The sequence below is a fragment of the Pantherophis guttatus genome, chromosome 1, assembly GCF_059756535.1.
Source record: "Pantherophis guttatus breed Tessera chromosome 1, ASM5975653v1, whole genome shotgun sequence".
In the NCBI taxonomy this organism is placed as follows: domain Eukaryota; kingdom Metazoa; phylum Chordata; class Lepidosauria; order Squamata; family Colubridae; genus Pantherophis; species Pantherophis guttatus.
The window spans coordinates 211,187,119-211,215,113 of NC_142063.1; the positions used below are offsets into that span (position 1 = coordinate 211,187,119).

At 40.8% G+C, this 27,995-nt stretch overlaps 1 long non-coding RNA gene across 1 annotated transcript in view; it reads right to left on the bottom strand.

The window, feature by feature from the left end:
• Positions 1-15,379: 15,379 nt before the first annotated feature.
• LOC148116761 (uncharacterized) overlaps positions 15,380-27,995 on the bottom strand; it is a 64,598-nt gene continuing 51,982 nt past the window's right edge. Inside the window, exon 3 of the long non-coding RNA XR_015731308.1 lies at positions 15,380-15,640. This is a non-coding gene — a long non-coding RNA (uncharacterized LOC148116761). The remainder of the gene's footprint in view (positions 15,641-27,995) is intronic.

Below are 27,995 nucleotides of genomic sequence, written 5' to 3' on the forward strand. Positions count from 1 at the left end.
TCAGAGGCTTTTTTTTTTTACTTTTAAAAGCATTTTTTCGTCAGAAGAGGTTGTAGAAAAAATGCTTTGAAAAGTAAAAAAAAAAAAGCCTCTGATGATCGTAGGGCTCAGCTGGGCATGGGGGGGTGCAGGGATTTTTGCTACCGGTTCTCCGAACCACCCACCACCATCACTACCGGATCGGGTGATCCAGTCTGAACCAGGAGCATTTCAGCCCTGGTCTAAGTGCTATTGCTATTGCTAACCTAGTGATTGTTGATGGGGATTAAGATATGAAAGAATGTGAATCAATGTAGAAAAGTTAAAATAGCGCTGTTAGCATTGCTTTAATTGTGGTGATGTTTATACAATCATTACAACGAATGCTCTTAAATTGCATTACAGGGAGTCCTTGACTTATAGCAGTTCATTTAGTGATTGTTCAAAGTTACAGTGGCACTGAAAAAGTAACTTAGGACCATTTTTCACACTTACAACCATTGCAACATTCCCACCATCACTTGATCAAAATTTAGATGCTTGGCAACTGGCTCATGTGGCTTATGACGGTTGCAATATCCCAGGGTCATGTGATCACTTTTTGCAATCTGACAAGCAAAGTCAATGGGGAAGCCAGATTCCCTTAACAACCATGTCACTAACTTAACTGCAGTGATTCACTTAATAACTCTGGCAAGAAAGGTCATAAAATGGGGTAAAATTCACTTAACAACTGTCCCACTTAGCAACGGAAATTTTGGGCTCAGTTGTGGTTGTAAGTTGGAGGACTACCTGTATTAATTTACGCAGAGAGTATGATTTGCAGAGAGTATGACTTGTTGGATTTTATGAATGTCTGTTTGCCACTGTTCAGGTCTGAATCCATCCCAATCGCACAAAATGATTGTTTCAACATGGCTGAGCTTTCATGCTTGATTATTACCGTTCTTGTGCGCTTCCATGATTCTGCACTGCAATCACAAAGGGCAAGCCAACCATGTTGCTGAATTTTTCAAACATAATTTTACTCATCCCAAGGTCAGCCGTTCAAAGCCAATTTAGCAACCGCTGTCGCTCTCCTGGTATTGCTGTTTATGTCTCCTGTGTATAATTTCCATCTTGATAATCTACCTATTCTATTTAAATATAATTTTCCATTCCAATAAGCAGCAGGTTATACTTGATGTGCTTAGCTAAAGCAGGTTTAGAAAGATGACATCTATGATTTTACACCCAGGGGAACCCATCGTTTCAAGTATTTACATTGGAAAGAAAGGGCCATTTCCAGCAGGAGCAGCGTTTGGCTTTTACCCACCAAAGAACTGAAAAGCTTCTCCAAATCCTACTTGCCAATCGGAATATGATTCGGATATTATTTTGGTGCCTTCATCTTAGTTGGGATGTGCTGAAATATCCTTCATTGAGAGGGAAAGGAAGAAAAGACAAGAGCACCTACCTTTTTATCTTCATCTTAGCAATGCGTTCCTATTTTTTTCCAGTTTTTGCCTTACTTTGCAACATTTTCCACTTACACAAAATGTACTTTTATTGGAATATTAGACAATGCCTATTATATCATATGAGCCACAGTGGCACAGTGGTTTGAGTGCAGTACTGCAGGCTACTTCTGCTGATCACCAGATGCCAGCAGTTTGGCAGATCGAATCTCACCAGGCTCAAGGTTGACTCAACCTTCCATCCTTCCGAGGTGGGTAAAATGAGGACCCAGACTGTTGGGGGCAATAGGCTGACTGTGTAAACCGCTTAGAGAGGGCTGGAAAGCTCTGTGAAGCGGTATATAAGTCTAAGTGCTATTGCTATATCAATTGAATAACTTAATTTTTTTTTTCCTGATTTCAGAGTAACCTTTCACGGGTAGTCCTCAATTTACAACACTTCATTTAGTGACTGTTCGAAGTTGCAACAGGACTGAAAAAAAAAAACCCCACATGATCATTTTTTACACTTATGACTGTTGTAGTATCCCCGTGGTCATGTGATCAAAATTTGGAGACATGCCATGTGTTTATGACAGTTGTAGTGCCCCAGGGGGGTCATGTTGATCACTTTTTGTGACCTTCTGACCAGCAAAGTCAGCGGGGAAGTCAGACTCCCTTAACAACCATGTTACTAACTTAACAATTGCAGTGGTTCCCATAATAAATGTGGCAAGAAAGGTTGTAAAATGGAGCAAAGCTCACTTAACAATTGTCTCGCTTACCATCATAAATTTTGGATTTGATTGTGGTTGTACGTTGAGGACAGTGGTGGGTTCCTCCTGGTTCGGCCCGGTTCAGCCGAGCTGGTAGCGCTGACGATATGATATCACCGAACCAGTTCTCTTTGTCTGGGAGTTGGGCCCTCCCACCCCCCCACCCCACCCCCGTTATTCCTACCTTATATTTCTTTATTTTTAGCCCAGCTGATAGGTGCAGCAGAGTGGATTGCTGCACCTCAGCTGGGAATATTGCTAACGCGCTTGCACAAAGTGCGCGCACGAAGAGAACCGGTAGTAAAGCCGGTTAGAACCCCCACTGGTTGAGGACTACTGTACCTTAGCATTGAAGGTGGGCTTCACATAATTTAACAACTGGTTCGCCTAATGCAGAACTGAAACTGTGAGCGCGCTTTCCGCATTTGCATGTAGCTTCAAACACATGGGGATTTCATGTGCACGGCTTCCAGCACATCTTCTCGGGCAGCCGTGGTGAATAGAGCGGGTGAGGCACGGAAATCAACTGGGCTGTGTGGACGGGGCGAGTGAGCCAGAGAGTGAGATATATAGGACGGGATAGCGCCAGGGCAGGTGGGCAGGCCTAGCTGGTGGTCGGAATTACCGGTTTTCCTGAACCGGTCTGAACAGGTAGCAGCCCACCTCTGCTTGGCACCTATTAAAAACAGCAGTCAGATTTTGGGGTATTTCAAAATTCCTGAAGAGAAATCCCTCTGCATTATCGCTATTATTATTATTCAGGAATTCGTTCTCACTTATTCAATATAACTTGCTTCTTTTTCAGGGCTTCAGAAATATAGCTGCATATATTAGATGAAATTTGGGAGCATGGGAAGGAAGCCGATTGCAAATTATTCAATTTCATTTCTCTGCAGAAGGAAGATTTCACTTTTTGTTAATCCAGGCATAACATGATGAAAAGGAGAAGGGAATCTACAACCTGGTAGAAAGAACAGCCATTCATTGGCCAGTTTGGGGAAAGGACAGAGCATGGAAAACTACGGACTGGTTGGCACAGATAAGATCCCAGTACAATAATGAATTCAATTGCTAGATTAGAAACAGAAACACAGGCAATGCAGTACTAATCCAGGTATGTATTACACTGCAACAGTGTACATGTGTCAAATAATATGAACTGTCTGCCTCTAAGGTCACTTAGATGGTGGTGAGGATAGAGTGAATATTAAAGTCACTGCTTGGGTCATAAATTTGTGTATGCTTTCTGGATGCTCCAAGTTGTGGAAGGGAGAAAGTGATTTAAACTCATTCTTGCTTATCTCTATGTTTTCTGTGCCCTCCTCCCCCAAAAACAAATCTCATCCAAAGGGATGTCAGTACCTTGTGGTACAGCATAGGAGATAAATGTTAAAGCTGAAAGGGCCAAAACTACCTCCTTCCCTTTCACCAATAGCAAATTGAAATGGATTAGGTGACTTAAGAATCACCCAAATGTCTTTGTAGGGCCACAAATGAGGCTAAATCTCAGTATGCATCTTTCTGCAAAAGTATTTTTTTCTCAGGAATTAGGAATGGAAGGAAAGGTGTCTCTGCAGATTTTAGTCTTCTAGTTGTTGGCGATTGTACGGGGTAGTTCTCAACTCCGTTTTGAGGCCATTGAGCCAGGGTCTGTCCGAAGACGTTTCCACATTCATGGGGTCAGCATCAGGGGTAGGTTCTACTTACCTTTACTACCAGTTCGCAATGGGATTGGGCGCACGTGCTTGCTTTGCTTGTGCCTTGCTTCTGCACATGCGCCTTGCTTCTGCACATGTGCCTTGCTTATGCGCATGCGCATAAGCTTCTGCGCATGTGCAGATCGCCAATGATGACATCTGGGCAGTGGGCGGGGCCTCCCGCCGGTTTTACTACCGGTTCTTGCGAACCGGTCCGAACTGGGGCAATCCACTACTGGTCAGCATGATAATAATTGTCCCACAACATCCAAAGCCATAATTGTCCCTGAATATTTACAAATAGTGGAAAGGAGCCCCTGAATATTCACAAATAGGGAATCTGCTGATCTCTTTTCCTTTTTCTCTTCAGTCACTTTGGAATCTGCAATTTCTCTGAACATATCTGCTCTGAAGGATGAAGATAGTTGGACTTTGTTTCATGACTTGGAGTTTGACTTGGGTTTTTGATATGCTCGGAGGTAAACCAGCCAATTAAATCCGCTCCAGAAAACAAAACCTATTTTCAGGATCATATAAAAAGAAAATTAAAATGGCAGTCTAAGTTTGCTCTCTGTTGATAAATGTCATTAAAAATGAATTAAAAGAGAACTTCTGAATCTTCGAATGGATTTTGATTGACTTTTGAAATAAATGTTTTAGCAAGAGCTCGGCTAGCTAGAAGTTCTTAGCAGTACAATGTTCTAAATGCAGAGCCATCCTTTCTACTTTACCCATCATTCACTACTTCCCGAACGCAGAAACGAATGACCTCTTTCTCACACTCCCATCCCATTGCAAATGCATGATGTGACTGTGTTTTCCAGCTGTGATTCAAACTACTGTTTTCTAACCTGCGGCCTTCAAAGCAGATGAACTCTGGTGCTTCATTCCACTCTAGATGCAACTCAGCTCTGATTGGCTTTAGGATAACATGGAAAGAAAAAGAGGAAGGTTTTCAAAAACAGCTGGGTAATTAAAAAAGAAAAAAGAAAAAGAATTGGGAGTAATGAAGCAATAACAATTGTTAGAAAGATACGCCGAGCATCAGTGGATAGGAGTTAGCTAGTGCAGCTTAACTTCCATGCATGGATGGGAAGGGCAGGAAGCAGGAGTGTGATTGATCGGCTTTTGCAGTGACTTAGTCTTGTCAACCCAGTGCAATCCAGGCTGGCATTTCTGAAGTTTGCTTAACGACAGGAGCAGCTTGAGAGTAGCTTAGACAGCGGTGCAGAATTGTCTTCAGGCTTATGAAACACCTTCCTTATGAATAAAGCAAACTATTTGCAGTAGAAAGATCATTATCCAAATGGATTGGAAAGACTATCGCCCAATATCTTTGAATCTTCTAGCATACATTAAAAAAAAAAATACTTAAAGCTTAATCTCTCGAAGATGAACCAGGATAAGAAATTTAATTTTGAAATCTTATTAGCAAAGTTAGCTGGAGTATCGACATGAAAATTCAGGGTTGTTTTTTTTTAATCACAAAGAGAATACGAAGCAGAAAGAGAATCTTTGTGAGACTAGCAGCCTCTGGTTTGCCTGAGATGCATTGCCGGAAGACACCGAGCCTGAGAGACCTTCTACACACAAAGCCTTTGCTGAGCAGTCCAAAGGGGTTTTCCACATAGCCTCTGCCAAGGAAGAAGTGATCAGTTTGAATGAAGCTTACATTTAATTAAGGCCCACAGTCTGGAATACCGTTGGGGTGAGCCCTGGCAGGCTGAACAGGTTTAGCACAAACTGATGAGCAATCCCCACTCCATTTGCCAATGATGCCAAATCTGGATAAACTTCAGCTAGTGAACTCTGCAGAAGAAGGCTTAAAGCGATCCTGAAGGAAATTAAGGAGAAGCAACTTGATTGTTTCTCTTCTCTTTTGAAAGGAAGAGGATCATACTGCTGGATCATCAGGGGTGAAATGCTCCCGGTTCAGACCGGATCGCCCAATCTGGTAGTGATGGCGGTAGGTGGTTCGGAGAACCGGTAGCAAAAATCCCTGCCACCCCCCATGCCCAGCTGAGCAGCGTGATCATCAGAGCCTTTTTTTTTTCCTTTTAAAAGCATTTTTTCTACAACCTCTTCAGCCAAAAAAATACTTTTAAAAGTAAAAAAAAAAAACCTCTGATGATCGTGCGGCTCAGCTGGGTTCGTCACAGCCTTTTAAAAGCATTTTTTCTACAACCTCTTTGGCCAAAAAAATGCTTTTAAAAGAAAACAAAAGCCTCTGACGATCAGGCAACTCAGCTGGGATCGTCAGAGCCTTTTAAAAACATTTTTGTTTACAACCTCTTCAGCTGAAGAGGTTGTAGAAAAATACTTTTAAAAGTAAAAAAAAAAAAGTTGGCCACGCCCACCCAGTCACATTACCCCCCCCCACCAAGCCACGCCCACAGAACCAGTAGTAACAAATTTTATATTTCACCACTGTGGATCATATACTGCTGGATCATACTGCTGAATCATACTGTTTTGGGAAGCAGTTTAGAAAGAGTTCTTTGTCTGAACCAAAGTTTCACCCAGCCTGATCATGCCAACGCATAACAAAAAGTATCTACTTCATTTATGGAGATTCTCAGTCATACAGATCATGGTTCTCCCAAAGGTGCTTTTTCAAAAGGCAACCGGACTTTGTTTTTCCTTGAAGACGTTTCACTTCTCATCCAAGGAGCTTCTTCAGTTCTGAATGACTGGTGGAAGATGGAAGGATTTATATTCCTTGCAGTCATCTGGTTGTTAGACGAGGCTGCAAGGAATCCTTCTATCCTCCACCATTCAGTCAGAACTGAGGAGACCAGATGACTGCAAGGAATATAAATCCTTCCATCCTCCGCCATTCAGTCAGAACTGAAGAAGCTTCTTGGATGAGAAGCGAAACATCTTCAAGGAAAAAACAAAGTCAAGTTGCCTTTAGAAAAAAAGCATCTTTGTGATATCTGCTTCATTGCTGATGCCTGGATGTAGTTTGTGCTGAGGCAGAAACCTAACATTGATGTATCATCTCATTACATTATTGGGCTAATAGATGCACAAGGACCTTTTCACCTTTCAGATATGCTGCTAAAGCGCACAGGAAAGTGGCTTCTGTAGCAGAGCTGAGTTATTCTTCAGCATTTACACACAGTTGATTTGATTTATAGGGGGAACAATGCAAATAACTTATCTGAATATTGCAAAAATGACACCTTAATGTGTTTGTTAAGAGATGGATTCCTGGAAGAGCAACGTAAAGCTGAAAACAACAATCCTGTGTTACAGTGAGGGGGAATCAATCTATCACTACAGAGAGATGATGAAGCCTGAGATCTTGTTAGTCACCATTCAAAAAATATATATACCTTGGATTCCAGGACATCTTCACCTGAGGATTTCATGTTGGTTTAGATAGAATAGAATAGAATAGAATAGAATAGAATAGAATAGAATAGAATAGAATAGAATAGAATAGAATAGAATAGAATAGAATAGAATAATAGAATTTTTTATTTTTATTTTTTAATCTACTCCTCTGTGAATGCTCAATGTCAGTGCATTTTTTTCCAATGCTGTGTTTGTTTTTTCCTGGCTCTTGAAACTGAATCAAAGTTGGTGTTTTCTTTGCAACATTTTGCTTCTGTGAAGCTTGTAGTTATCCTAGTTTCCCCACCAAGAGAAATTCTTCGCCGGCAGTGCCACAGATGCTGTCTGCCACTTCAGTCATTGCAACCTCTGATAAAAAAAACAAAACCGGCAGCTATTCTACATTTTGTATTCTACATATAAAGATCATTATTATTAGTTTTTTTAAATTATGTTTACCATGTAATTCTGTCTCATTCCTGAATTGTTTAGAGAGTTTCTGCCTCTTTCTCCTATTCCAGCCACTACAGATACATGCAGACATAGTTTCACCCTTTGTAAAAATAAAAATAAAATGCCTTAATATTTCACTACAAAAGCTTGCAAGGGCCTTTTTCATGCAAAAGACCTCTCTGCATCCAAACATTTTCCCCCTCTTTTAGCCATTGTTTGCTTTGGTATTTGCAAACGATCAGACAAACATACCTAACTCAGTGGTGGGATTCAAATTTTTTTACTACCGGTTCTGTGGGTGTGGCATGGCTTGGTGTGCATGGCTTGATGGGTGTGGCAGGGGAAGGATAGTGCAAAATCCCAATTTCCTCCCGATCAGCTGAGACTTGGGAGGCAGAGAATAGATGGGGGCGTGGCCAGTCAGAGTTGGTATTCACCTGTTCTCTGAACTACTCAAAATTTCCACTACCGGTTCTCCAGAACTGGTCAGAACCTGCTAAAACCCACCTCTGACCTAATTTGAGCTAAAAACATGAAGGTGGGGACTAGCAATTTATTAAATTTCATTTTTGTATGATGTGGAGGTAAGAGGGTTTTGGGTTTTGTTTTGTTTTTTTGTTTTTTTCCTACTCCAGGATCCTAACCCTAACCCTAACCCATCTTGAGGTGGAGCACTGAGTAAATTACATTCTGGGCCATCTCCTACTTTTCAAAGTGTTTTCTGCATACTTTCTGTATTTGAAGTTGGGAGAAGTAAAAATTGCAAGTTGATTTCAAACTTCTCTGAACAGATTTGGGAATAGAAACACCTAATTATAATGTCCTGTGGTTTAAAAATGCACAACAGCTTATTGTTATGGGCAACCTTACCAGATACACAGGGTTTTGGTTTTTTTAAAATATGCATCTTTCTGAAGTGGATGTTATGTTTACACAGATTTGGAGTGTCTGTCAATCAACATGTTATTAGAATCAGTTCATTTATATCTGACAAGTTCCATTTTGGATGATCATGTCTTTTTCCTCTCAAGAAAATGCATGAAGATTTCTTCTGCACCTATTATATTGTAAGGAAGCCCAGGTGAATGATTGCAATAATAATCAACGCCTTGAGAATAGATGAGCTGTGAAGTCTAGCATTATAAAGGCCATCATCAAGTAGATCATGACAATCAACTTTTTTTTTTTTTTTGGCTGTTGGATGCATTTTATTTTACTTTAATTTTATTTGGCTTTCAAGGCCTGCAGGAGGCAATATGCTGATACAATGATACCATCAGCAAAGGTAAGCCTGAAAAATTCAGCCTCTTTTAGGATATTTTGAAGGAGCTCAATGCCTTTGGGAACGTTAAAACACCAACAAGGAGACTTATTGGGCAGTATATAACTTTAAATGCTATTGCTATTATTTCATTTTTTTAAATGGGGAGGGGGATCTGATGACTTTAAATATTTGGGGCTGTCTATTGTTTCTGGCTGCAATTTGGCCACTTTACAAATATAATTCTCAGTGTGAATAACATATTTATATTACATTCATTTTTTTGTTCTGAATGATTTTATACAGAAACTAGAAACACTATGCTGATAAGCAATTGAAATTAGCCTACAGGGAGGTAGTGGTGGTGTAAGATATGCAAAAATTGCCAAGATGATGTTGTGGTTAAGGATCTTAACTGGAGAGTGCTCCTGGGGGCTGGGGGAGGGCAAAAATGTTCCTGTTTTTGTGAAAAATGGGCAAAAACCGGGCCTGTTTTTTGCAAAAACGGGGGCATTTCGGCCCTACTCAGCCCCCAGAAGCACTCTGAAGGCCTCTCAAACCTTCTGCGCACCCTGTTTTTGTGAAAAACAGGCTTTGGGAGGCCAAAAATGGCGGTATTCAGTATATAAGACACACCAACATTTCCACCCTCTTTTGTGAGGGGAAAAAGTGTGTCTTATACTCCGAAAAATACGGGTAAGTAGCTGCTCAAATTATTTTGGCTGAAGCAAATTTTGGTCACTTTATAACGTTAATAACTAACAGTCTCTTGTATACTCATTTGCATCTCTATTTTCCATTGTTTCCCTTAAAACAATAATTACAACAATAGTTTAATGTTCTGTCATGGTATGTGTAAATGACCTTGGGAGACAGGAGGAAGAGCTACCAACAATGGTCAGATAAGAGGCAGCTGAGCCCAAGAAGCCCTGAGGCTTGGCAAATGTCTCAGAAGGGATCCTTTCTAGTTTCTTGGACTATAAGGGCAAAACAGGAAAGTTGTACTTTCAAAGTTGCAAGATGCTTTTTAATGTAATCTTACAATAAAGTCAGAGTAAGTATTCTTGTTTGTGGCTTTTGTCTGGACAATTTCACAAGGATAACATGCTGTATGGATGTGTTCAAAGATGTACTCCATATCATAACATTCATGAACTGCTTACTTTTAAGATCATTATTTGTAATACTTCATCTTTAGTATGAAGTTTAGATTGCAATATTCAGTTGGCAAGTAATCAACCCCCTGGAATTTATTTTGCTGATTCTGACAACTTCTTAGAAAATATTCCTACTAAGGGAAATATATGTGACACACTAGATCAGGTTCTACCTTATGGCTTGCATGTAAACCTATAAGTAGTTGTGGTATCCTTTTGCTACCATATATCATACTGTTAACTCAGCAGATGCCTACTCTGAAACAAGCCTTATGAGCTTGGCCCTAAATTGCTTTATTCCATTCCATTCCTCCCTGCTTTAGGAGCAAAATTTTCATAGAAGGGGAATCTCATCCAGCAGCGCAATCTAATTAATAAATAAAGGAACATTATAGTTGTTCAGTTGTTAAATTACCCTGTTGGATGGTTTTAATAGCCTGTGGGATTCTTATACACAGTTTTCTTAGCAGTTTATTTCTAACTTCATAATGCAAGGAAATAAATTATAGCGATGAAATTTGTGTGTCTACTCATGTGTATGTCTGTTTAGAACACTTTCTCTTCACAGCTGGAGCAAAGTAAACATTACTATGAGGAGAACATTCCATTTCTGCTACCTCTCTGTTTTTGGTTTAGTTTGTCTTGCATTGAGTCAATGTGTTTTCTTCCTTATTTGTTTTGATCTGAGATATTAGGTATTTGTTTATCACATGTACAATATAATATAAAGTATTCCATCCTAATATACGTACTACAGGTAGTCCTTGACTTACAACAGTTCATTTTAGTGACTGTTCAAAGTTACAACGGCACTGAAAAAAGTGACATAACCATTTTTCACAATTATGACCATTGCAGCATCCCCATAGTCATGTGATCAAAATTGGCAACTGACTCGTATTTATGATGGTTGCAGTGTCCTGGGATCATGTGATCACCTTTTGTGACCTTTTGACAAACAAAGTCAATGGGAAAAGCAGATTCACTTAACAACGGTCTTACCAATTTAACAACTGCAGTGATTCACTTAACAAATGTGGCAAGAAAACTCATAAAATGTGGCAAAGTTCATTTAACAAATGTCTCACTTAGCAACAGAAATTTTAGGCTCAGTTGTGGTCATAAGTCGAGGAATATCTGTAGTTTGGAGATCACTGCAATAGGATGATCTTATCTAATGACCAATGAAGTTTTGGTACTATTAGGGTTGCATTACTGTGTGACTAATTTTTAATAAATAGCAATTTGTGTATAATGAGGTAATTAATAAATACCACATTTATGTTATAAAGCTAAATGAATAACATTTTGAATGATACAAGATTATTCATAACTTAATTGAGCTGATGCTATGTTAATATCTCTTATGAACTAATAATGTAGTCTATTTCTAATCTATGTCATGCATGTGATTAGAATCTATTTGATTCAATCTCTATATTTGTCTCTAACTCTTTAAAAAAAAAGATACATCCAAAGCATGCTTTTAATTTAATACCGATCAGGCTGGGTTGATTGAGCAATGGGTGGCCACAAATTCAGATCAGCACTGAAAGTAGTCTAAATCTCTTTATTATTTTGGATCATTTCCAATACTTTTCTAAGGTTATCCACTGCTTGGTCACTAACCATATTTCCTTTCATCATCTTTTAAACTCAGAAAGGCCAAATCTTTGGGACTGCTGGGGAGTGGGCCTGGATATCCAACATGAAATTGACTTCTTCTTCAGAACTTTCTCAAAACTTGATTTTCTGTGCAATACAGAACATACATAGTTTTTTTAAAAAAATCTGAAATGTGTTTCCATCTTCTCTTAGGCTGCTTCTTAAGAAACGTTTCCACATTCATGTGCAAAAGTAATGCTCTATGATAGAATGGAAGCCCTCAACAAAAAGAATTTCTTGCCAGTCATGCTTTACAGTCATTATCATTCATGCAATCTGTTGGTTTTTTTTTTTTCAGAGTTCCATGAAATCAGAACTAAATCACAGTTTCCATTCATCAAAAATCATTCTTTTTCAGTCCTGAGTTTCGGCTGAACACCATGCAGAGTTTGGTAATGAGAAACTACCTTAGATCTCCCTGTTATATTTTCAAGTACAATTTAAGGAAGACTCAAAGTTGGGAGCAGCAGGGTCTTTGAGTAAAACAATGCTAGGAACCCACAGTGGCTTCCTCACCCCCAGCGGCAAAATCAGGAGGAATAGGGGCCATTGCCCTATTTTCTATTATTTTACGCTCTCCCCTGCTGAAACTGTATTGACATTTTATATGGTTCAGAATTAACTGCTACGGGAAGCCATTTTGTTTCCTTTAAGCCTCTTATCACTGTTAAATTGTATAAGAGGCCACTTTATTCCTTAAATACCATCAAGAGGTTTTTTGTTTTTGTTTTGCTTAGAAGACATATTACACACTTGGGCATAAATTTCAACATCTTAGTTCTGCTTCAATATCCTCCAGTATACTATAAGGTCTTTATGTCTTTAAATTCTTTTTAGGAGACCATGAAGTATTGATGAGCTAATATTTTCTTTAGTATTATTATTTTTTTAAAAAAACACCCTACTTTCTGTATGTCCAAAATGTACTGTTCTTCTATTCTCTATGTCATATTTATTTATTTATTTATTTATTTATTTATTTATTTATTTATTTATTTATTTATTTATTCATATTTGTATACCGCCCTACTCCTGAAGGACTCAGGGCGGTGAACAGCCATAATAAATACAAATACATATAGAAGTTAAAAACTATTAAAAAACAAATTAAGTAATTTGGCTCAAAGATTAAAACATCCAGATTTATCTAAAAGAGGTCTAAAATCCGATTTAAAAGCCAATTTAAAAGCCAATTTAAAAAGGGAGAGTTAGGCCAGACCAGCTTGTTGGAATAGAAACGTTTTCAGGGCACGGCGGAAAATGCGTAAGTCTTGGATGTTTCGTAACTCCGGGGGAAGCCCGTTCCAGATGGTAGGTGCCCCCACAGAAAAGGCTCTCCCCCTGGGGGCCGTCAGTCGACATTGTTTGGCCGACGGCACCCTGAGGAGTCCCTCTCTATGGGAGCGAACTGGTCGGTGAGAGGCTATTGGTGGCAGGAGGCGGTCTCGTAAGTACCCTGGTCCTGAGCCATGGAGCGCTCTAAAGATAGTAACCAAAACCTTGAAGCGCATCCGGAAGACCACCGGGAGCCAGTGCAGCTCGCGCAGGAGGGGGGTTACATGAGAGCGCCACATTGCTCCCATCACCACCCGCGCGGCCGCATTCTGGACCAGTTGGAGCCTCCGGGTGCTTCTCAAGGGGAGCCCCATGTAGAGAGCATTACAGTAATCCAGGCGTGAGGTGACAAGGGCGTGAGTGACCGTGCGTAACGAGTCCCGATCCAGAAAGGGACGCAATTGGCGAATCAGGCAAACCTGATAAAAAGTCCTCCTGGCCACGGCCGTCATATGCTCTTCTAAAGACAGCTGCGAGTCCAGGAGGATGCCCAAGTTGCGAAAATTTTTGAGCTAAAAAGACATGGGAGAGTATCATCTTTAGAAGAGGTTCATTGTCTTGCTGTATTCTCTAAGACAACATAAAGTTATCTCCTTCCACCTTATTCTCCTGTTTTCCAAAAGCTTCTTCTTAATATATTTCTATTGTACACATTTCTAGAGCAAACTATCCTCTTATTTCCTAAGAAAACCGCTTAGGGCTGCATTCCCGCAGCCCAGGCCAACTTTGTCTGGGTTTAATGTTAAACCAAGTTAGGATCTGAGTGGGAGAACAGGATGATAGGCTAGAATGGAAGCAAAAATAAAACAAAGCCACAAAATATACCCAAAATTGTTTCCATATCATTGCCAGGAGAGTAATAGAGATGTGTCCATGAAACCGTCTGGAAGCAAACCTGAATTGATAGAAACTTTGCCTTATTGTATGTTAAAGGATGTTTTTGAATGCTTCCATCTGGCTTGAGTACAGCATTACATAATTACACCTGAGACTTACCTGACATTTAGTAGTAGGTGAAAAAAACCCTATGCTCAAAAAGACATTATAGCAGTGGTTCTCAGCCTCAGACACTTTTAGATGTGTGGACCTCAGTTCCCAGAATTTCCCATCCAGCATCCACATATCTTAAAGTAGCTAAAGTTCAGAAGCAATAAGGCATACAATTATTGGATAGGGACCAATGTTGCAGGGTGAGCAGCACATTCTAACAATTAACTTTGCCAGCTGATTTCTCCCTGAAAAAGATATCATTTATTTATTTTAATCCAGACCCGTCAGTCATCTGCTGTTTTGCAGAAAAATAAAGTTTTGAATTTTTGCTGTTCTTTGCCAACATCTAATTCCTAGAATTTCAACTTTGACCTGACAGCTCTCAGTGGCAGGATCAGACATGTAAATCTCAAATAGCGCTCTCGCTCTCACTCTCGCTCTCCCCTCCCTCCCTCCCTCTCCCTCTCTCTCCCACAGAAAGTCTTTTTCTATGCATAATTAATTGTTTTTTGTTCCTATTTTCTGATGGGTTCATGTATGTGAAACCAGCTTCTGAAACATGAGTGCTCTTCAAAATCTGGGCACCAATATTACCCCAGTGCCCTGTTCCCACCAGCTTTTGTGCCAGTCTGTCACAATCTTTCTTGGATCTCATGTGCTTTGCTTCATTCTGCAAATCATTCCTTGGCTTTTAAATAGATTTTGCTACCTTTTGAAAGGACTTGATTATGCCCAAATTGACATATATTACCACTTTGCTGGTAGGTTAGTGGAACAAATTAAGCAGGTGGAATTTTATTATGCAGTAGAAAATTCTGAAAGATATATGCAACTCTGTTGCTAAAGTCAATTGTTTCTTTCAAAAGCCTTTTGTTTTTCTTCCTTTCTTCCTTTAGAATACATACATATCCATATATTTAGAAGCCTATTACCCTGTTTCTTGTTAATTGTTAACCAATCTGGTTCCAAATGAACATTCGTAAATGTTTCCTACTTCAATTAATGTTTCTTAAAAATGTTTAACAGTGGGTTTTATTTTTCTAATTTATCTATACCATTTGTGTAATGTTTTTGTAAAGACTCAGTATGATCTACAATTAAAGTCACAAAACAAATACAAAAACAAAATATTTAACAATAATTAAAGTTTGAACTGGCTTTAATCCACTGATCTGAATAAGTCTCTAATGTGTGTTATTTGGAATAGGAAATTTATAAATACACAATTGAATTCCTGGCTACATTTCTGCAAATGGCGTCCATCCGTAAAAAATCAAGGGCAAACCACAGGTTACATGTTGCTTCCTTTTTTTAATGTCCCAGAGCAGCAAATTACCAAACAATACAAACACACTCACAAAAGAAAAATAAGTAAAGTATGCATGTTAAGACTCTGATATGCATAACAAATTTGTTTTACTGAAGTGTTGGGTTTTTTTAATCTGCAAAATGGATGCTCACCCCTGCTTGAAGGAATGATTCTTGGTTTCTAGCTGATTCTCTGCAAGGTTTTGAACTATTTAATGGTCTGGAAAACTGAGATATAAGGCACCTGTGAAGGAATGGCAAAACTTTAGTTCAGAAAGAGAACTGCACAGATTAGAATAAATAAGATATCACTTGAATTATGGCTCAAACCAATCTGTATATGCCAGAAGCTAAAATCTCTCTGAGAGTAGATAATATCTTCTTATCTTGTAAAATGGTGTGGGGAAAGCATCTGGAAGATTGCCTTCTCCTCTGATCATCTGCTTTCTGCCTGAATCTCCTTCAGTCATTTATTTCAATGCTTATTTAGTGATAAGTGACTGTAATTTTATAGTTTTTACAGGACGCTGCTGTTTAGCCATCCTGTTTGTGTAGATCCCATCAATCAATGTGATAAACAGGGTAACCAGTGTAGGAAGTTAGCACCCACCCCTTTCCTGGAAGAGTGAAATATTTTAGGAAATATGAAAAAGGCAGAATATTATATTTCCCTGGATGAGAAATATGAGAAGCATATTTTACAGACAAAGCAGCTCCCACCTTCCTGCCCCCCACCCTTTGTCAATGGGCCATTAAGGCCTGGGCCAGCCTATTCTACATAACAAAGATCTGCCTCCTTCAGGCAGAGCCATAGTAGGAATTGCCAAAAATAGGATTAGCCCTCTACACAATAGCAGCAGAAACTCACCACATGTGACCTGGGAAGCACATGTGACCATCAGCCAGCAAGGCCCCCACCCCCTGGGAGTCTGACAACCAATCAGGAAACTCTTTTGGGGCCCCAAGAAATGCAGAGCCAGGGAGAGCATAAAAACCCGAGGATTTTCTGTATCTGCCCTTTCCTGTTCAGGAACTCAAGCCATGTGATCCTGTCCACCATTAAACCATCTTTCCAAGCAGTCTCCATGTTTCTAGTGTCTGTTTTCCCCACTTGGAGCAGAACCTAGAAGGATGTTTCTTCCAACAATTGGCGACCCAGATGGGACTCCAAGCTAACCTAACCAATGGACCAGGCCCAGGTAAGCCTCCCTTGCTAGCAGCAGACCCATTGAGTCTGTGGGTATGTTTTCATGGACCTTGGCCATTTGGAACTAGGTTTTAAAGGGGTTTTGAGTTTGAGCTCAAAGGCTGCTTGGAAAGAAGGTGAGTACCTCTAAATGTTAATTTTGAAGTATGGAAAAGCATGGGAAATTTGTGTATGCCTGCATGTGTGTAGTGAAGGCCCTTCTCCCAATCACAGCTGGATCTTGCTTTCTCTGTGCATTTCCTAGCCGCAGAAAGACTAACAGTCTGGAGAGCATGGGGGTTTTGCCAGAGCACAGGACCTTCTGTTAGGTAAGGAGGAAGTGTGTGTGTGTGGGATTCCACCTGGAAAACAGTCTGATTTCACCTCTTTGAGTGACCTCTAGCCGCACTTCTGCCTACTGCTAGCTCCACCGAGCCATGACCGGTAGGATAGAGAAAGCAAGGGGGGGTCACCAAATGTGGAACTTTGTGTTTAAAAGGAATGGAAGCCGAGCGAAAGCCAAGCGTGTGAAGGGGGGGTAATAAAACTGTAAAAGGGAATCCCGGTGTGTCCAGTCCAGACACGGAGATAGTGTGAGGAGGGGCCAGTACTCACTGTTGGGGTCAGCAGGTCCTCCCGGATCCCCTTTTTGGATCTGAAAACTGTGGCGAGTTCCCTACGGAAGGGGCCCGTACTTCGTAAGGGAATCGAAGTCCTTCCCAGAGCTTTTTCTCTGCAAACTTGAGGCGGGCACCCGGCTAAGCTGAAGTGATCCTTCAGGCGAAAAGACAGGGTCATGGGTAGCGGTAGTTCGCGGGTGGCAGGAACCCCGATTGGAAAAAGTGCTCGAGGCCTGGGACACCAGGCGGATGCCATTTTAAATGGCATGGATCGGAAACGAGCAGGAAAATTGTGTCAAAAGTGGGCTTTGCTAAGAGATAACACCGGGAGACAAATTTGGCTAAATAAAGGTACTTAAAAGAAAAGGGAAATATATAAATAGGAATGTTGGGGTTTTTGTTTGTTTTGTTTGTTTGTTTGTCTCTCTGTCTTCTATGCAACCACGTGGTATGTTTAAGATTTGTGCCTTCCCTAATTTAACTGAGATTTATGGCGGGAATGATTAGTGTGTGTGAAATCTCAGAGTTCTGTTTTCTTCTCTTTGTCTTCCTTGTTTTATGTGTGTGTGTCTTAAGTCTTTGTGCACCCTCGAGGTAATTGTAACTGTAAAATGTATCTGATCTCTAGAGACAAGAATTTTAAATTGTTAGAAAAGAAAAGAAAAAAGTTGAAACAATGAAAAATGGGAGAGAGAGAGAAAAAAAGAAGGAAGGAAAGAGCCTTTGCCCTGTGTTTGTCTGGCCAACAAACACAGATTAAAGAGAGCATTTCATTTCATTTCTGTTTTTTTTCCCCTTCCCTCTCTGTATCTTAAAGTAACAACTCAAGTTTATGAGGAAACGTTTTAAGTTTGTTTAGAAGGAAAAAAATCAGTCTTGCATTTACTGTATGTGTTTAAATAGGTTTACCTGTTCATCTCTTTCCTGAAGCATGTGAATCCAGTTTTTTCTTATCTGTTGTGTCTCCATTTTGTTGAAACTGCATTATCTGTTTAGTAGCTGCAATACTGTTGTGTTGTTTCTTTCCAAACTCTGCCTGCAAGCTATCTACCACCACCCCCACATCTCTAATCCTGTTACAGTGCCTTTCCTGTGAAGATTACCCACAAAAGGTGGGAGGGGACCCTGTTCTCATGTCTTTCAGCCCTGCACAAAGGATTCTGCAACCTGTGGAAGCAGAGCACATGGATCCAGATGCTGCCTCCAAAGGAGACCTTCCATCTGATTGAACCAGGAATTGGGTTTGAATCCAGTCTCCACTGAAAGTCAGCACAGCAACCAGAGTGGAGCAGATCTTTCCAAGCCTGACTGACCAGCCTTACCACCAAGCATGCTACCCAGCAGACATTAAAGAAAAGACCCTGAGATGTATAAGTAAAAACCAAAAGACTCTTTTCAATCCTCAGAAGACAGCTGGAAAGACTATGGGGGGAGGGTGGAAATTCATTGTAAGGTTTTCTTTCTTGTCTCATTTATATTGTAATCAGTTTATTGTAAGAATTGTATTTGGGAGTGATTGCCACAGCAAGTTATGTACACTCTAGATTTCTGTCTGGTGAGAGGAGAAATATGTCCAAAATGTTTGTATTGCCTGTATTGTAAAAGTAGCTGCATACACATGCACACACAGAGAGACACACACTATTCAGAATTAGATTGAAACTATTCCCTTCCCTTACCTCCACACAAAGCTTCTCCTAGGTTGATTTTTGCTCTGTGGCACTAAAAGCCCAAGGAGTCATATCTCCCTGCTAATTCCATGGGGGAGGGAACAATCCCCCTCAGGCAATTCCCTTACTTGAAGAGATAGCAGAAAAAGTGATCTCCAAAACCCAAGCCCTGATTGTGACTCACAAATGATGCTGCCCAGTTGCCCAGTAAAGGAAGATATATTGCACTGGTGGTCTCATGAGTAGAAATCCCAGGGCTCATTATGTGTAACACCCCAAAAAAAAAAAAAGGAAAAAAAAGAAAAAAAAAAGAATGGATATTGTACACTGGCTAACCTCAATTTGGACTCACAAATCCTGGATGCAATAAAGTAAGAGCTAGGGCAGGTTCAGTAACCAACCCATGAAATGGGCAGCCTGCAATTTAAAGGAAAACCATGGCTGTGAAAAATTTTGGGACATGTGCTTGCTTGAAACCTGACTGGAAGCTCACAGAAAGTGATATCTGAAGTCTGAAATTAATTGGCATGGAAAATTGAATACTATAAAATTCTTACCAGAACTTTTCCCCTGGCTGCTAGACCTTCATGGTTGAAAGCTTTCAAGAGCCACTAAAGGAATCCTTTTCTGTTGCCTCTATCAATGTCTTTCCCCTTTGCATTAGAAAATTAAAAGCACCCATTAAGCCTCCCTGATGTGATCAATTTTAATCTTTTGCCAAGAACTTGTTTCAAAACTCACGTTTTGAAAAAAAAAAGAGTAGGGATTGTAGGAAGTTAGCACCCACCCCTTTCCTGGAAGAGTGAAATATTTTAGGAAATATGAAAAAGGCAGAATATTATATTTCCCTGGATGAGAAATATGAGAAGCTTATTTTATAGACAAAGCAGCTCCCACCTTCCTGCCCCCCACCCTTTGTCAATGGGCCATTAAGGCCTGGGCCAGTCTATTCTACATAACAAAGATCTGCCTCCTTCAGGCAGAGCCATAGTAGGAATTGCCAAAAATAGGATTAGCCCTCTACACAATAGCAGCAGAAACTCACCACATGTGACCTGGGAAGCACATGTGACCATCAGCCAGCAAGGCCCCCACCCCCTGGGAGTCTGACAACCAATCAGGAAACTCTTTTGGGGCCCCAAGAAATGCAGAGCCAGGGAGAGCATAAAAACCCGAGGATTTTCTGTATCTGCCCTTTCCTGTTCAGGAACTCAAGCCATGTGATCCTGTCCACCATTAAACCATCTTTCCAAGCAGTCTCCATGTTTCCAGTGTCTGTTTTCCCCACTTGGAGCAGAACCTAGAAGGATGTTTCTTCCAACACCAGGATAGTCTATAAGCTTGAAATTATCTTCATCTCTGCTTACACATACATAGATGTATGTGTACAGTAATATATACATAAATAATATCGGCATAGATATGGACAGGTGGGCATCTCCATAATGGATAACTAAAAATCCTATTTTAACTTTTTAAAAAAAGTTCAAGCAAACTTCTCAGAATCTTTGTTCCTGTTTAGATACGGCTGCTACAACATACTTCTTTGCAATACAAGTAGTCCTCATTTATTGAGTTTTGGTTGTGGTGAAATGGCTGTGTGTATGTGTGTGTGAAAGAGAGGGGTGCGAGAGAGTGAAAAAGACAGAGGAGAGAGAGTGTGAAAGAGAGGAGGGGAGAGGAGAGAGAGTGAAAAAGAGGAGAGAGAGTGAAGGAGAGGAGAGGCGAGAGGAGAGAAGTGCAGAGAGAGAGGAGTGCAGAGAGAGAGAGGATAGAGTAAGGAAAAAGAGGGGGAGAGGGAGAAGAGAGAGAAGAGAGAGAGGAGAGAGAGAGAAAGAGAGAGGAGAGAGAGTGAAAGAGAGGAGAGGAGAGGAGTGCAGAGAGAGGTGTGCAGAGAAAGAGGAGAGAGAAAGTGAGGAAAATGAGAGAGAGGGGGGGAGAGGGAGAAGAGAGAGAGGAGAGAGAGAGAGAGAGAGGAGAGAGAGTGAAAGAGAGAGGAGAGAGAATGAAAGGGAGAAAGGAGAGGAGTGCAGAGAGAGAGGAGAAAGAGAGAGGAAAATGAGAGAGAGAGGGAGAAGAGAGGGAGAGGAGAGAGAGAGAGAAAGGGATGGTGGTTGCTGCTGTCTCATTCATATAAAGGTAATTCTTAATTTACAATCATTCATTTAATAATGGTTTGGAGATGTGACGAACCTGGAAAAAAAAGACACTTATGATTTCTCCTCAACGTTTTAGCTGTCACACTACCCCTGCAATCATATGATCACAATTGGACTCTTGGTAACCAGCTTTACATTTACAACTGGTTGCAGTATGCTGCGATTAAAATATCATGATTTCTGACCTTCCCAGCTGGCTTCTGACAAGTGAAATCAGTAGGGGAAGCCAAATTTGCTTAACAACCATGTGATTCACTTAACAACCACTTAACAACAGTATTTGCGTAAAGTCGCTTTGTCCAACTGTGATCAAAATGGTCATAAAATTGGGTGTGGTCATGTGATAACTTGCTTAATGACCACATCACTTAGTGAATGAAATGCCAGTCCCAGCTGTAGTTGTAAATGGAGGCTGACCAGTAAATTCTCTTCTACATTATCATGTGCTTGACTCTTTTTTCCTCCATGTTTCCCCCCCTTGCAGGGCAGAGAGATTGTTTAAACAAGGTGTCTCTTCCTGAGCTGCTTTTCTCCACAATATAGTTCTGTGATCTTAATTAGTTGAGTAGAACCCTCCAGATGGCTAGCAGCTGCTGCCTGAAACTGACCGGACCTTAATCAGTTCCACACTTTGTTGTTCTAAATGTATCCATTATTCAAGTTTTTTTTTATTACCATTTATTATCGGTGTATTAATGAATGGTCAATGGCCAAGATAGTTGTTAAACAAGGACTGCCTGCAAATGTAAGTAATGAAGTGATTTTGACAGACTTGGTTTTTAAGGTTTGGGGGGGGAAAGAGAAGTGTCTCGGACATTTAAAGTAATGACAATTTCAGTCTTATTTTTCAGAGTTTTCAGTGTGGTTGTTTTGATGGAGGAATGCAGAGCTGAATTTTAAAGTTCAAGAGCTATGACTCAATATGGTTTATTCAATCTAAGTTGTGCTGGCCAGTTTCTCTTAGGAGCATTTATCCTGAGGTAAGCTATTTGCAAAAGATTTGTAGGCAGTGTTAGCCCTAAGATATCTTGCAATCAGACGTGTAACTTCTTAGAATCCACTTTAGCAAAGGGCCAGCATTTTAAGAAATACTGTTTATCAGACAAGTGCCAGTTCCTACCTTTATCGTTTGCCTACCCCATGAACAGCACCCAAAGAAGTCACTTTCTCTCTGATACAAGGCAAAGCTGACCTAGTTGTGTGGAAGCCTTTATGTCCATGTTTATTCACAATTTCACCTTTCCAGATTACAAAGGTACTTTTTTCTCCGTGGTGCTTCCACCAATTTAAGGATAAGAATTATTTTCCTTGATTAATATGCAAAAGACAGGCCAATAGGCACAAAGATATACTATATTGTTTAAGAAACAACTTTATTTTATTTTATTTTATTTTATTTTGAATTTGTATACCGCCCTTCTCCCTGAGGACTCAGGGCGGTGAACAGCCAAGTAAAAACATCAAGTACAAATATTAAAATACAGTTAATATATATAAATTTGGCCCCATTAATTAAAAACAATAAACAAAACACTTAAAAACACTTAAAAATTAGGCCAGCCCGGCTTGCTGGAAAAGGAAGGTTTTAAGGGCACGGCAGAAGGCACTGAGGTCTTGGATTCTCCTTATCTCTGGAGGCAATTGATTCCAGAGGGTAGGTGCCCCCACAGAGAAGGCCCTCCCCCTGGGGGTCACCAGCCTGCACTGTTTGGCTGATGGCACCCCGAGGAGGCCCTCTCTGTGGGAGCTCATGGGTCGATGGGAGGTCGTCGGTGGCAGCAGGCGGTCTCAAAGATAGCTAGGCCCTATGCCATGGAGCGCTTTAAAGGTGATAACCAACACCTTGAAGCGCACCCAGAAGACCACTGGGAGCCAGTGCAGCTCGCGCAGGAGCGGTGTTACATGGGAGCGCCATGCTGCTCCCGTCACTACCCGTGCTGCTGCGTTCTGGACCAGTTGGAGCCTCCGGGTGCTCCTCTAGGGGAGCCCCATGTAGAGAGCGTTTCAGTAGTCAAGGCGAGGTGACGAGGGCATGAGTGACTGTGCACAGGGAATCCCAATCAAGAAAGAGCCGCAACTGGCGGATCAGGCGAACCTGACAAAAGGTCCCCCTGGTTACAGCTGTCAGATGTTCCTCCAAGGACAGCTGCCTATCCAGGAGGACTCCCAGATTGCGAGCCCTCTCAGTGGGGGCCAACGACTCGCCCCCAATAGTCAGTGATGGAGTCAACTGACTATATCGGGATGCCGGGAGCCACAGCCACTCAGTCTTGGAAGGGTTGAGCCTGAGCCTGTTCCTCCCCATCCAGAACTTGATAGTGTTTGTATTGGTTTGGAGTTCTCAGGAAAGGAATTCTGAAAGAACATCTGTAAATAATTAATGCTGATTCACAGCAGTGGCGAAAGATGCAAAATCCAAGCTATGGATTATTAGAGAAGGAATTGAAAATACCCTGGCAAATAGGTATAGTAGAGCTGAACTCCTGTAACAAATTTCAGCCATCTTACTTCAGAAATGGACAGCATAATGCCAGAGAGGATATGAAGAAGAAAAAAGTGAGATTGGTAAAGATGCTGGTATAGATTTATTCAAGGAGCCGGTGTCGTGGAGAACATGAACAATAAGAATAAGAGTTGGAAGGGACCTTGGAGGCCTTCTAGTCCAACCCCCTGCTCAAGCAGGAGACCCTATTCCATTTCAGATAAGTGGCTGTCCAGTCTCTTCTTAAAAACCTCCAGCGACGAAGCCCCCACAATTTCTGGAGGAAAGTCGTTCCATCTAGTTAATTGTTCTCATTGTTAGGAAATTTCTCTTTAATTCCAGATTGCTTCTCTTCTTGATTGGTTTCCATCCATTTTTTCTTGTCCTGCCCCCTGGAGCTTTGGAAAACAGATTGACCTTCCTTCTTCTTTGTTGCAGCCCTTCAAATATTGGGATACAGTTTGTTCTATTTTTCTTAACTTTAAAATATGGCTTCACAAATGGAACTGTAATAGGAGTATGTTTAGAATGGAAGCGAGGAAACAGTGACACCTTGATACTTCAGGAAATTCATTATCTCAATAAATGTTGTTGAACAGGAAATCACTTATATACTAATGAACCAATAAACCCACGGACTATGTAATATGGTGGCAGGTTCCTTGAAATTGCTTCTGAGCTAGGTAACAAGGACAATCTTTTAATGGCATGTCATGATAGCAGACAATTTGGGTGTGAAGGAAGACAGAGTTACCTCTACTACAGGATGTCATTTTTTTAAAAAAATTTGATTTATATGCCGCCCTTCTCCGAAGACTCAGGGTGGCTTACAATGTGCTCAGCAATAGCCTTCATTCTTTTGTATATTTATACAAAGTCAGCTTATTGCCCCCACAAACTGGGTCCTTAATTTACCTACCTTAGAAAGGATGGAAGGCTGAGTCGACCTTGAGCCTTGGCGAGATTCGAACCCTGCAGTAATTGCAGGCAGCTGGTCTTAATAAGCTTAATAACAGGGTGCCTTAAACCCCTGTACTACCAAGGCTCTCTATTATTCAGAGAAATAGATTTCTTTGATCATTTTGGTCCTATCGTAGATAAATGCAGTCTATACTCTTTGTTCTGACCCAGCTCCCAAAAACGACAAACCCTCTATAGTTAAATCAATGATTCCTTTATTAGGAGCGCCAACAGCCCTGGCAAAAAGTCTCTCTCTCTCTTGTTAGCAAGCTAACAAGACTGTCTGGCAGGGAGATGAATAGTTGTCTGCCACACCTATTCATCTCCGCCCCCTGCCTTTTAACCCCAGAGCTAGGGTGGGGCTTCACTAGCAGCGGTGGCTCTTATGTTCCAAGAATCGGCCGATAGATTTCCATTGCTCTCCTCTCCTCTGCCTTCTGCGCATCCACGCGTCAGGCACTGGACCCAGATGTTCTTCCTCTTCCTTATCAGCCACCTCCAGACCTGGGGGTTGTTGACTCTCCATCTGAGGGCTGATGGATGGCCCAGGCTCCACCTCTATCTCTATCTCTGACAGCTCCATTCCCTCTTCCCCCTCGGAGCTCTTAAGTTGCCTTGATGCTAGCCGTGACTCCCATGCTGCCTCCCCATCTGATTTGGCTGCTGGAGGGGCCAGCTATCAACAGGCCACAACATTCTTAGTCATGTAAAAGTAACTTTACACTGGACCAGGGAAATGGGATCTGTTTGGGATGGTTTAGGAATAATGCATAATGCATAATGCCTCAGGAACACTCCTAAATAACAAACTAAAAAATAAAATAAAATAAAAAATTGGTTGTCTGGTGCCTTCACCATCCAAAGAAGATAATTTTTACTCTTTTTGTCTTTCCTCCCCCCCCTCCTTCATTTATATTCATTCTCACCCAAAACAACATTAGAACATTTTCCAGTCAAATATTTTCCAAACTTGTTGTCCTCCTTATTCAATTTCTCGTTTAAATAACAAGTTCAAACAAAAGCATGCATAAATGGAATAATGTTTGAACTCAATGCTGGATTTATTTTGTCCAGTCCAATGGACTGGAAATGAGAAATTATTCAAAGAATGAACCAAAATTAAAATTTTTAGTCAATATAAACTTTGTATTATCATGCTCCAATATGAAATGAACAAATGGATAAAAACAAAAACAAGATTCTTTTTGCCTGAATAAAGCGTAAATGATTTAGAAATAATATTATACTAATTAGGAATTATGGGAAAACTATATTGTACAAAAGATGTGAATGAACACCATGACTTTTTCATCCAATGTCATATAAACTTAGTAACAAATTAATTTTGTTATTCCTCAGAGTCTCTGGTGCACCATTTGATAACAACCAAAAATGTTTATTTACTTTAGTTCTTATACATTTTTATAATTAGGATATCCCCTCAGCAGCTTTAGAAGTAAAACTTAGAAACAAATCTAAGTATTGACACCAGACCCTCAAAGATTCCTTACAAAGGTCTGACATTTGAAGATATTACTTATCCTCTGCCTTCAGTATCTCCATCAAGTTTCTTTTACTGGTCCTTTGTTTATATGCAAATGAAGCCAATTCATTTGTTGCTTTATAAATGCCTTGTTTGGCATTTTCTTCTTCTAGCCTTAAGCAGAGCTATTGCATTCTATGTCTAGCGGAGTCCTGGTCTTTTTCTGGTGAATTAAATTATTCAGAGTTCTACATTTTTAAAGCTAACTGCAACAGGTAATTCAGGCAAAAAAGGCCCTGGATCTTCAGTAGGAAACAAGAGCAAGTCAATCAGTCAGTCAGTCAATCAATCAGTCAGTCAATTTATATAGCCGTCCATCTCATATGTGATTCTAATGACTCACAAAATTGAAAACCAAAAGAAAATATAATAAAAATAAACTATGAATCCAGATTAAAAACCAGAGGATAATCCATAAAAATATACTCAGTGGCATTTACAAGCCATGCATTACAACCAGGGCCGGATTTTCCTATAGGCTAACTAGGCTTCAGCCTAGGGCCTCAAGATCAAGAGGGGCCTACATTCAAATTGTTAGCAAAATTAAAATTACACTTTCACTATAGGTGAAAGGGCCTCATAAGTGGAATAGCCTAGGGCCTCTTTTCATCTAAATCCGGCCCTGATTACAACTAGAATAGCCATCTAGTAGACTTCATACCTTGACCAAGTCTCCAAACATGATGGCAGAGTTTTCCAGAAGCCCAGTAGAGTCGGGACAAATCTAAGTTCTGAGGGATGATAAGGGCTCAAAGTACAGACAACACAATGGAAAAAGTTCTTTTTCTGGGCCCCGTCAAGCCATCTTGTTTAATAGAGGGGACAAAATATAACTCTCTCCTGTCAACCTGATGGGACTGGTCGGTAGAACCCAGAAGTGGGATTCACATAATTTAACAACCAGTTTGCCCCAGCACTGAAAATGTAAGTGCACACACGCCTTCTGCGCATGCGCATGTGCTTTGCTCATGCGTGCGCTTGCATGCATGCACACGGCTTAAAAAACACAGCTAATAGGACAGCATAGCGCCAGGGCAGGTGGGCAGGCCTACCCACAGGTCACAACTACCGGTTCACCTGAACTGGTATGAACCGGCTGAATCCCACCCTGGTATAACCTATTATAACATATAATGATATGAGAGATAATTCTGGTATAAAATATTAAACAGTTAATGATAGATGTGCTCCATGGCACAAGGCCTGGGTACTTACGGGACCGCCTTCTGCCACCAATAGCCTCCCACCGGTCAGTTCGCTACCACAGAGAGGGACTCCTTAGGGTGCCGTCAGCCAGGCAATGTCGGCTGGCGACCCCCAGGGGGAGGGCCTTCTCTGTGGCAGCACCTGCCCTCTGGAACGATCTGCCCCCGGAGATACGTAGGATACCAGATCTCTGTGCTTTTCGCCGTGCCCTCAAAACTTTTCTATTTCACCAAGCTGGGCTGGCGTAAACCCCCCCTCCCTTAGATATTTTAATTGTAATGGATTTTAGTTTGGGATGTTTTAATATCTGGGCCAAAAATTGTTTAATTCTTTTAATAATTTTAAATTTTGTATCGGATGTTTTTTATTCTTGGCTGTTCACCGCCCTGAGTCCAGCAGGAGAAGGGCGGTATAAAAATTCAATAAAATAAAATAAATAAATAATAATAAATAAATGATGCTTTGGAGATTACAATAACAACCTCCAGAAAAAGTGTCAAGGCAGAGTGTTAGTGATCAAAACAACACTGAAATTATGGAGCAACCAAAGGCCGTTATGATTATGCTAGACATCTCTGTGATATAAACTACGAAGCCCTCAGTATCAGGGATTGTACTACCTTGGATTATTAGATACATAACAGTTCATGTCTGCCCCAAAAAAAACCCAACAGAGATGGTATGCTTCAGGTCCTATCCATGAAACAATGTCATCCTGTGGGACTCATGAAGTGTGTTTTCTCTGTCACTACTGTAACAACATTGCTCCTGAG